The sequence below is a fragment of the Pollicipes pollicipes genome, unplaced genomic scaffold, assembly GCF_011947565.3.
Source record: "Pollicipes pollicipes isolate AB1234 unplaced genomic scaffold, Ppol_2.1 Scaffold_6686;HRSCAF=7923_pilon_pilon_pilon, whole genome shotgun sequence".
Lineage (NCBI taxonomy): Eukaryota > Metazoa > Arthropoda > Thecostraca > Pollicipedomorpha > Pollicipedidae > Pollicipes > Pollicipes pollicipes.
This window is the reverse complement of record NW_023596921.1, coordinates 37889024-37899890: the sequence shown is the minus strand read 5'-3', so window position 1 is coordinate 37899890 and position 10867 is coordinate 37889024. Positions and strand designations below refer to the sequence as shown.

At 58.0% G+C, this 10867-nt stretch overlaps 1 pseudogene; it reads right to left on the bottom strand.

Annotated features, from left to right (window-relative positions):
• Positions 1–10867, bottom strand: part of LOC119108276 (oxysterol-binding protein-related protein 8-like) — a 39339-nt pseudogene that overhangs the window by 5268 nt on the left and 23204 nt on the right.

The window sequence follows — 10867 nt, the reverse complement described above, 5'->3', positions numbered from 1 at the left end:
TCCGTGTGCGGGTCCCAGGGGCGCAGGTCGGCGTACCGGTACAGGTACTCGCCCGTCAGGCAGTCCTGCCACAGAGGCCGTGCGGTCGGACCGCGAACGACGGCGGCACGGGCGGTCACGGGGGGGGGGGGGGGGGCAGCCCATAGGTCTCCGGAGCAGCTGATTAGCGGCGGGGCGAGCCGGCACTGCCAGAGAGACGCCAACACGGCCACTGAATCAAACGAAGGCTAGCTTGACAAGCCTCGTGAGCTTCAGCAAAGTCCCGTGGGATCTTCCGCTGAATGACAGCACAAATGTCGGCAAACGCGTATCATGTGTACACCCGCTCCCTGCAACACATTTGTCGCAATCCTTCACATGTGTACAACCGCTCTACATCTGTGAGAGTGGCGTTGGTATTTTGGTCGAGTTCAAATTAAGCCGAACCGGCGGCCATCGATTCGTCGGACCGTTGGCGGCTCTCGTCGAGCCGCACCGAGTCGCAACCCACCGTTTGTGATTTGTTCGGCGCGGAGGACTGCAAGGTTCCCACTCGGAACCAGCCCATGCGCCGCCACCAGCCACGGTCTGACGAGAACTTGTTTTGACACGATCGCTGAGCGACCTCACCAGTACCCATGACGTCACAGGACTCAAACTCAAACAAAACAAACGCCGAGCATCGATTCGTCGAGAGACCACCACAGCAAGAACCGGCCTCAACAGACCACTCCGCGCAGTGTCTCCGCCGTGCAGCGACTCTCCGGCCTGACCTCACCTGGGCGAAGTTTTTCGTGACCCACTCGCTGCCGGTGGCTTTGCGCTCCTTGGCGCCCGCTCTCTGCGCCTCCTCGAGCACAAACTTCTCCTGCGTGGCCGCCTCCTGCCGGCCCAGCCAGGCGCCGGGTCAGACCACGTGGTATTGTACGCTCACGACCAGCCTGCGGTAATGGTGCTGATCCCAGTATCAGCAGTATGGGAGCATGCACGCATCACTTGGACAGAGTAGCGACTGCTCATCAGTGACCGCGTGCGCCTTCAGAGGCGCGCCTGCGGTTTTACGACACGCCATATCGATCTGCTCGTGAGCAGTATTACTGGGTCGTCCGTGAGGATTTTCCGGGACAGTACTGGTATTCTCCGGCTGTTGGACGGACGTCCCTGACGACCTCCCATTACACTCCACGCTAGTCACCCGATTCCCACCTGATCTATCTGAGGGTCTTCCCGGAGACCCTGGCCACGACTCTCATCTGGCCATCTCTCAGGGTCTCTCTGGAGTCCTGCCTGATCATCCCTGATGATCTCCTGGGAAACCTTAGCCCAGAGTCGCACCTAGTCATCCATGAGGATCTTCTGAGAGACTTTGGCTCAGAGTCCCATCTGATTATCCAAAAAATATCCTGGGAGAACTTGGCCCAGAATCCCACCTGATCATCTCTGAGGATCTCCTGGGAGAACGCGGCCCAGAATCCCACCTATCATCTCGAGGATCTCCTGGGAGAACGCGGCCCGGATCCCATCTAATCATCTTTGAGGATCTCCTGGGAGACTCGGCCCACAGTCCCACCTGATCATTCTGAGGATCTCCTTGGAGACCTGGCCCACAGTCCCACCTGATCATCTCTGAGGATCTCCTTGGAGACCTTGGCCCAGAGTCGCTCCGACTCCCACTCGCCTGCGCCTCCATGGGCACTGTGAGCGCTTCAGCCGCTGGCGGCACACGTCTGGCGTCGGGTTCCACAGGGTCTCCCGTTCTGCCGACGGGGAGCACCACGTTCTTATAGACACGTCACTCCACCATACAAGGAGCCTTGTAATCTCTTGTCGCCATTGCCGAGGCTTGTCCTGCCTTATGACCTTAAGTGCAGACACACCAAGCGTGACCCAGCGCGTTCCTGCAGTTTCGCTGGTGCACGGTCGTTTGTTGCGATGGGGTCTCAACGTTCTCTGCCAGCCTATTCGTATTTTCCTCGCACGCTGTAGGCGATAGCCTAAATTAGTGGGTAAGTACCATTTTAAACCGATTTTTAAACAACAACGATAGGAAATCCACATAGCAAATTACCAGTAAAACTACATCAGACGGATGAAATCGATATGAAAAGGTGGACGGGCGCCGGCGCCGGCATCATTGGGGCGTCGTTACTCACGCCCGTGCGTTTGTCGGTGAAGAACACCTGGCCGTCCACTTGCCGTCGATGGTAGCCAGCGTCTCGCGGCCCAGCCGCACCTTGCCCGCCACCCGGTTACAGTCGTCTGGGCCCGACCACATCGCTGCCGGGGCGGCACACGCCGACGTCAGCGCCGGGCGCTCGGCCGACGACACCGCGCACGTGACGGATGTGTGGCTTCACGCGGGAGGGGCCCTTTCAGTGGACGCGAGAAACACTGGCAATGTACCGTCCCTGGTCTGGAACTTACTGTGTGGATGCTAAAACAAATTTAAGGGTAGCAATGGGAAAGTAATCATAAGTAAACGTGGGAATATTAAGCCAAGTTAAGTTAAGTCAGGCTATGTCAAGTCAAGCATTCATCATGCTGCCATCGCTGGCATCACACCTCGCATGACACAGCTCCCTAGTGGCGCTGTCAAAACGACGGCAGTCGAAGCACCAGAAGACGGAAAACAAACAGAAGTTGGCTGATGCAGTCGGAAGCACCAGAAGACGGGCAACAACAGAAGTTAGCTGATTACATTTCATAGAACATAGCAATCACATGCTACGCCCACACATAACGCAGAGCACATGATGGGCCACGCATGTCCGCGACTCAAATGTTTATGACACGCTCCCGCGTGGCCTGGACCACTCCTGCGCTCATGCCACCCCGTTCGCGGCCACCTTTGTCCACCGCCCTTCCCTAGCCACTCTCCTCGGGGGCCAGATCACCTTGAGCTGAACTCGAGCTCGGTGTTGTAGCCGGTCTTCTCGCACTCGATGGTGACCTTGCCGCCCAGCTCCATGGAGAGGGTGCCGATCAGGATGCCCTTGCAGTGGGCGTACGGCATGGTGACGTGGTAGGCCTCGCCGCGCGGGCAGCAGTCGTCAGCGTGGCCGGTGCCCTCCAGGATGGCCGACCGTCGAGTTACCTGCCGGACACGGACACCAGCCGTCCGCTGCGAGCCGGACCGGACGCTGCCGCCGGCGGCGCAGTCACGGACCGACCCCGCGGCCCCGTCAACTGAAGCAGACCTCCGGAGCCGTCACTGGCGGCACGGTCACGGACTGACCCTGCGTCTCCGTCACTGGAGCAGACCTTCGGAGCCGTCACTGGCGGCACAGTCACAGACTGACCCTGCGGCTCCGTCAATGGAGGCAGACCTCCGGAGCCGTCACTGGCGGCGCACAGTCACGGACCGACTCCGCCGCGGCAGTGGCAGCAGCCGGAGCTTACCCCCGTCCTCAGACCTGGTGCTGACTGGAGCGGGGGGGGGGGGGAGGAAGAGGAGGCACGCGTCGGCGCCGGGGCACTGTCACCCGCTGTCCACGGCCAGGCATGCTCTCGACCTCTTGGTCACTTGTGGTCTAACGTGCGAGCTTCTCTCCCATATCGGACCCGGGTCGGGCCCGAACACAAAGGTGGACACGTGACCGGCGGGAGGAGCCAAGGTCAAACCCCGCGAGAAGACTAGAACGGGAGACTGATATTGGATTACAGCACGACTACGGGCCATGGAGGCAGCCGGGTTCGCCGGGGTAAGCGGAAGGGCGGACGAGACGGCGTATCGAAGACACGCACGAAATAGCCTTGCCACCACACATCATCACACGAAAGGTCTTCTTACCGTAGAACTTGGACTTGGCCAAGATGGTGCTGCTGATGCAGAAGCCGTCCTTCCGGTTGGACACGTAGAACGCTGATATCGGCGGGTGGTGAGAGACCTGCAAACCGAGCCGGAACGTTCAGAGCGCGCGGCGGTGAAGAGAGCGGTCCAAAAATGTGAGGACGACGGTCAACTGCAAATCCGTCGAAGCACTGTCTCATTTCGCCGGAGTGGCGGCGAAATGAAACGATGCCACGACATGATTATTGACATGGCGGCCCCCACAGCACCAGCTCAGCCAGTCGCACACGTCGACAGCCGTCAGCACGCCACCTGCGGCCGGTCCCGTCGCCGGCCCACCTGTTCGGCGATGTAGAATGTGCGTGAGCCGTTTGGATGCTGCCAGTAGCAGCGAAACGTCTCGCCCAGTATTGGGTTGTACGGCTTCTTCAGTCCCTTGGGCTTCTTGTAGAAGCCGGAGAGATACCAGCCGACGATCTCACGCATTCGCAGGAATGGGTCGTCCACGTGGATGGCCCTGCGGTCAGGTCGGGTCAGGTAAGGTCCGCTCAAGTCAGGGCAGGTCGGGCGACCGTCGGAAACCACACAAACCATAGCGGACCGTTAAATCGGACGTGTACAAAGGAACATCGGCGTCTAAAGAGTTTGGTTGTGGCCTCCAACCAGGGTCATGTTAAACAGCCATTACGACTTCGTTAATACCACACCACGTTAACACCAGACCGCGTTAGCAACACGCAACACAGCAGAGCACCCGACCCAGAGACGCAGGCTTCGAAAAGCACGTACTTCTCTGTCCCCTGGCACAGCCTCAGAGTCGTCCTGGACAGCAGGAGCACTAGGCCAAAGCTGACGAACGCGCCTGAAGCGTCCCACTGATCCCCGTCCGTCCTCACACTGGCTGTCCACCGGCTGAGGCAGCCAGAGCTGAGCCGGCGGCGCACCACACACCTGCTGAGGTAGTCTGCGTGGTAGTAGTAGTCGCTCAGCTTGTCCAGAAACGAGCGCGGCTCCAAGATGAAGGTGGGCAGCACCACCTTGCTCAGGTCCATGCCGGGCCGCAGCTGCTTCAGCAGGTACCACAGCAGGTTCTTGTTCTCATCGGCCAGCTCCTCGGTCTGGCCTCCACCGCCCAGCAGCTCCTGGGGGGAGCCGTCTGAGGTCAGTCGGCCGGCCGGCCGGCCGGCCGGCGGACAGACACGGCACGGGCGGGCCGAGCGCGCGGCACGGCAGCGCCCCCAGCCGGCTGGCAACGCAGCACGGGCTGCTCTGACGAACTCACCCCGCACCAGACGCGGCACGGGCCGAACGCGCGGCCCGGCAGCGCCCTCCGCCGGCTGGCAACACAGCACGGGCTGCCCTGACGGGCTCAGCCACCGCGGCCATCCGGCACGGCACCAGCGCCGCTCGGCGACGAACGCGAGCAGAGGCTGGCCGCGGCCGCGCCTCGCACGGCCGCCAGCCGCCAGCGCGGCTCAGGCTACCGGCCGCCACATCAATACCAATGAGCGTCCAATATGTGGCTGCCGGGATGAACCGACGGGAGACAGCGATGATATCCCATCAGGAGCATTGCCCTCTTCGTCTTCCGTTCGGTGGCCGACAAGGCCGACACGGCCGATACAAATAGTCGGTCGTTCGGTGATGAGAGCCGAGTACGATGCAATAAAGTAGTGAACGCCCGAAACACCTCATGGCGAAGGCATATTGGCACCGTGGCCACTGAACATGGCCAGCTGGCTTCGTGTTATCTTCCACTGAAAGAGGAGCAGCAGCAGCAGCACCTGCTCTGGCACGTACCGGATCGAGCACCTCCACGTTCTCGACGTAGACGGTCTCCACGGCCGAGACGGGCTCGGTCTGGTCGGCGGCGGCGTCCTCGTCGTCCAGCGGCGAGCCGTCGTCCGAGGAGTCGTCGCCGGCGGTGTGGCCGTCCTCCACCGGCGTCACCACCCGGCTGTCGTCTGCCGGAGACACGGCGTCAGACGACGGCGGCACGGCACTCATGTCAGAAACACGGCGCCATGGTCATGTCAGTTGTCGGATGTCAGAAGCTACCGGCGACATAATACCGTATGTCGGACAAGGCGACGAAATCTGCGAGCAACACAGTTCGGTCCGTTGAGAACTCGACGTCAGCTTCCGGTGCCGCGGTGCTGTACGTCGGCAATCAGCGGCTCGTGTCACATCTCTGTCGCAGCGTCGCCTACCGCCACACATAATCTGTCAGCGACACGGCTGACTGCCTCCTTCCCGCAATGCAGTCATGTCTCGCACAAGCACGGGCGAAACCAACCAGTCGCGGTCCCACAGATCCACACCCATCAATTATCCCCAGCCACTGCCTGCCGGCTGCCGACCTACCCAAGACACAGACACAGACCCTCCCGTCGCCTCCTCTCTCCCCGCCGGCCGCTTGACCTACCCAGACCACAGACACCCCAAGTCACAGACACAGACCCTCCGTTGCTTCCTCTCTTCCCGCCGGCCGCGTGACCTACCCAGACCACAGACACCCTAGGTCACAGACACCGACCCTCCCGTCGCTTCCCCTCTTCCCGCCGGCCGCGTGACCTACCCAGACCACAGACACCCCAGGCCACAGACACAGACCCTCCTGGCGCTCCCTCTGCCCGCCGGCCGCCTGACCTACCCAGGTCGCCGCCCTCTGGCTCCGACTCTGCCCAGGAGCGGCCGCCGTCGGCGTTCATGGACCGCTTCAGCAGCGACGAGCAAGCCATGCTGAGCTCGAGCGCGTCCATCCAGCACTTGCCCGAGCTCTGGGTGGCGGCGCGGAAGATGAGGTGCGCCGTCGGCAGCGGCTGCACCACCGCACCTGGCCCGGCCCCGGCAGAAGCGTCAGCGGACGGGCAGCGGCGGCCCGCTGGCTGGGCCGGCGTGGGGTCACGTGGCGAGGGGCGCTCGTCGATTGGATTGTGGGAAGCCTGTGCTTGCCACACTCATGCCACAAGTAATCTTAATACTTACGATAAAAATTCCTCCCGCACCGTCCTACACCGAACGTTTGAAAGAAAAGCCCAGTCTCCATTGTCGCGTCGCCCACAATGATATGAGCTGCGCGGCATGCGACCCTCAGGCCTTATGACATTGGCGACAACGAATTATTCTCGCACAGATGCCAAAAAAATAGGACAAAAAGGAAGCACGCAAGCCAATTTACCCACAGAGACCATGTATACAGATTTGACATTTCGCAAACCCATCCGCTTATGTAACATGTAATAATACATCAAGGCGCGACTCATCAACTACGCTTCCCCAAGGCGCGGGGCTTATCGGCCACAGCTCATCAACTATGCAGTGGCTGGACGACGAGGGACCGCCTTGGAATCTCCATTCATAATTAACGTGGGGACGAAAACGTAAGGGGGTATCACGAGTACGTCATCACGTAAATGGCCCTAATGGAAGAGCTTGAGTACTTCGGTGGAAACAAACACCCTGACCGCGGCTGACTGACAGACGCCAGACGCTGTAACGATCCCGCGGCGCCCGCAAGGACCGCGCCCGGCGCGTGTTCGGCCACGCCGCGCGCTCCAGCCTACTCTGCGGCGGCGGCGCGCCTCCTGGTCCGCGCGGCACGGGCTCATCCCGGCCGCGATGTGTGGTGGCGTCGTGGGCCGACGACATGTCACACCCTGACCGCTTCAGAACAAGCTCGCCTCGCCGCTGTCGCAGGCGGCAGCACCAGAGCACGCCGACGGTGGTGTCCGCTGTTTCAGTCCCCGTCCTGTTCCCATCTCACGCTCTGTTCGCAGCCGCAGGCGGCGCGTCCGCTTGGGACGGGGCCGCCGTCGCAATGAACGCGTTTCCATTATTACCAACCACTTCCTGACCCTCCTGCTGGAGCAAAGCTGTTTCCCGTCCGCTTATCCTTGCTCACCGGCCGACTAAAGCGATAGCGATAATTGCCCGACCATGACCGCCATGACCCCGTCAAACCATGTCCGACCATGACCCCGTCGAACACGTCTAATGGGAGTCATACACCTGCACTCCGCCTCGCGGCAATCAGCCGAGATTTCCATGGAAAACATCAGTAGTCGCACAAATCAACCCACACTCTTTGCTCCCGAAGCCGCACACGTCCAACGACCCCCTAAAGCCACATATCATCGACTCTACCTCCATTACCTAGACCTGGTTTCGACGACTGATACCAAACAAAATCCATAACGTCACTGAGAGGACATTGGTTTAAGTCCGGGAGGGAACCTATGTGTATATGCCACTAGTCTTTTTCCTTCCCGTCCTCACCAATCCTATTTTGCAAAACTCGCTACTATGTTCGAGTCTTAACGACCGTGACACGCGAAAGATTCGTTACCAGATTATATCGCAGGGTCAGATCTGAGACTTCGAGCCCATTTTCTAAGCAATGACAGGGCCGAGAACCGCTATTTTCATTGGTCGGGCCCTTAAGTCCATTTGACTCCTGCGTCAGTCGGGGGACCACAGTGTAAGCAACAGCGGGAGCAACAGCGAGCCTTGACAGTGGGGTCCAGCAAACAGCGAAAGCAACACGAAAATATGAATTATACCTTACTTGTCTACATCAAATTCCTGCAACGGTTTTGCGATATCTTGAATGGTAATCCGATAATACTACAAATCTACGAATTGCACAGATGAAACATACTCACGGAATACCTTCCATGCGTTCTAATTGACACTCTAAAGCGTTCAAATGTATCTCATTCGGGAAACGTTATTGTTTTCGTCCGCCCGTTGGCCACAGCCTGGTGTTACACACGGGACCGATACGGCACGGCCCACGGAGACTGCAACGTCGGGTGGGGGTTTTTACTGTAAGACTTGCGAGCACGCGCGGCCAAAACCGAGAGATGTAATTCTTCCCTACTTGGTGCTGGACAAGGCTAGCATTTTTAGGCGTGCTACACCTGAGTGCTATCGGGTTAGAAAGAGTCCACTGAGCGATTTCAAATGAATGACACCGGTGTGTTTCCTTCAGTTAATCGAATTAAAAAAACAGGTGACGCCTGACTTTTAAGAAGGGCAGGCTCCCCTCGAAATTCAGTGGGCCATATCCGATGACTTCCTTTTTGGGTGGGGGGCCTTACCCCAGGGGGAGGGCTTGGTAGACCCTGTGTCTCATCCCACAATTACCAAGACTCTGGCTGCGTTCCTGCCTCGGTACGCTCATTGAGCACCGATTTTTTCTAAGTATCACCGCATGGTAACTGGAAAGCCAGCTCAACTAACAACTAACTGTTACAATCAACGTGCATTCTGCATGGCATTGATATGACGGATGTTTGGTTTTTCACACGCTCGAAGTGAAGCGGGTGAGAGTCGCTTTTCCCTCAGAGGAACAACAGCTTGGGGCTGTGTCCCCCAGACGTATAACTGGCCTGCATTTCGTGCTTGTTGAAAAGAGCGGGGAAAGTGGATTTTCAACAGGATGACATCTGCATAGACGTATTTGCGGAAAGGTTGAAAACCATGTTCTTAACGTATACGAGGAATGAACATCAATGGTAGTTCACACGAATTCGTTAACAATGATATCCACTAAAACGCAAATGTTTCATCGATACAATTTTGGAGCATTGTGAACCTACGTATGAATGGGTTATGATAGCCACACACATTGTGAACACTGGACAGATTCTTGTGAACGGATAAATAAATCAAAGCAATCCTAAGCGCATCATGGTAAATCATACACCAATTTAATTTGTCAGCATGCGAGAGAGCTGCAACTGCATCCCTTTACATTCACAAAACAGGTACCTTTATGAAAAGCGGATGCAATCTACGAGGCTTCCAGACATGATTGCTGTGGCTCCGCACATTACCTTTAAAAATATAAGGAAGCATTATATATATATATATATATATATATACATATATAAACTAATACCAGAATATTAGGCACGAAATCCGAGAAGTTTTGGTCCTGTTCCCTTATGACGACTTCCCCGAATCTAACCCCCCTCAATCATTTTCAGAAATCGACACCCATGGCCATGGTTTATCCAATCGTAACGTAGCCTTTAATCCTTTATTCACACACCAGCTGAATGACTTAACTTGAGTCTGAACTGCCGAACCTGATGCGTATGACCTCAGTCGGCGGCTTTGATCGGCTGGTATCCTGGATTACGCATGGAGGGGTGCTTGCCGTACAGCACCGCCCGCCCCCCCCCCCCCCCCCCCCGCCGCCCACAGTTACCGATGCTCTCGCCGTCCGGGCCTTTGGTGGACCAGATACTCTGCTCCAGCGGGTGGTACAGCTTGAAGCAGAAGCCATCCTTCTTGCTGGGCCGCTCGATCAGGTGACAGCTGGCAAGTAGGATCGTGCCTACCCAGTGGCTGTTCTGTGGGCGTGTCGGGCTCATCAGCGGCGGGACACGGCAGGACAGCACCGCCACTGCTGCGGGCCGATACATGGCACACACGGCACACGCGGACCGACATACATCACACACGGGCCGACACACGGCACACGCGGGCCGACACACGTCGCCCACGGGCCGACACAAGTCACGATCACGACCGGATCCCGTCGAGCCGGTGGGTGATGACGTCCGGATGACGCGCGATAAAGCGACCCCGTCAGCAGGAGTGTGTTGACCGAGTGGGCGCGTCGAGGGTCAGCGCACGTCATCATCACGTCATCGGCAGCAGCAAAATCGCTACCAATGACAGTCCTTTGAAGGCTATCGAGATATTACGCCTGGTTATTACTGGTGATCATTAACACAGATCGCCGCATCGAGTACTGATAACGTAACCGCTCTTTGCTTGATGATATCGTTTAGTTCAGGCGCTGTTTTTTTAAGTCAGGACCACACGCCATCTCTCAACATTTGACTCGTAACAACGACGCATGCTCCACCGGAAACAAGAGGCCCTGCTAGAACACAAGCATGCTGAAGCCTATTCAGAACAAATGTAATTTGCAAGTACCCAAAACCGTCATCGAAATGGCGTCACTGATTCACAGCTGGATGCGAACATGGCGACACACCGCCCCAACCGCAAGTTAAGCACGAACGTCTGCGTCAGCCGCCCAGACTTGGCTCCCTCTGGTGCCTGTTCTCCAGCGCAGCA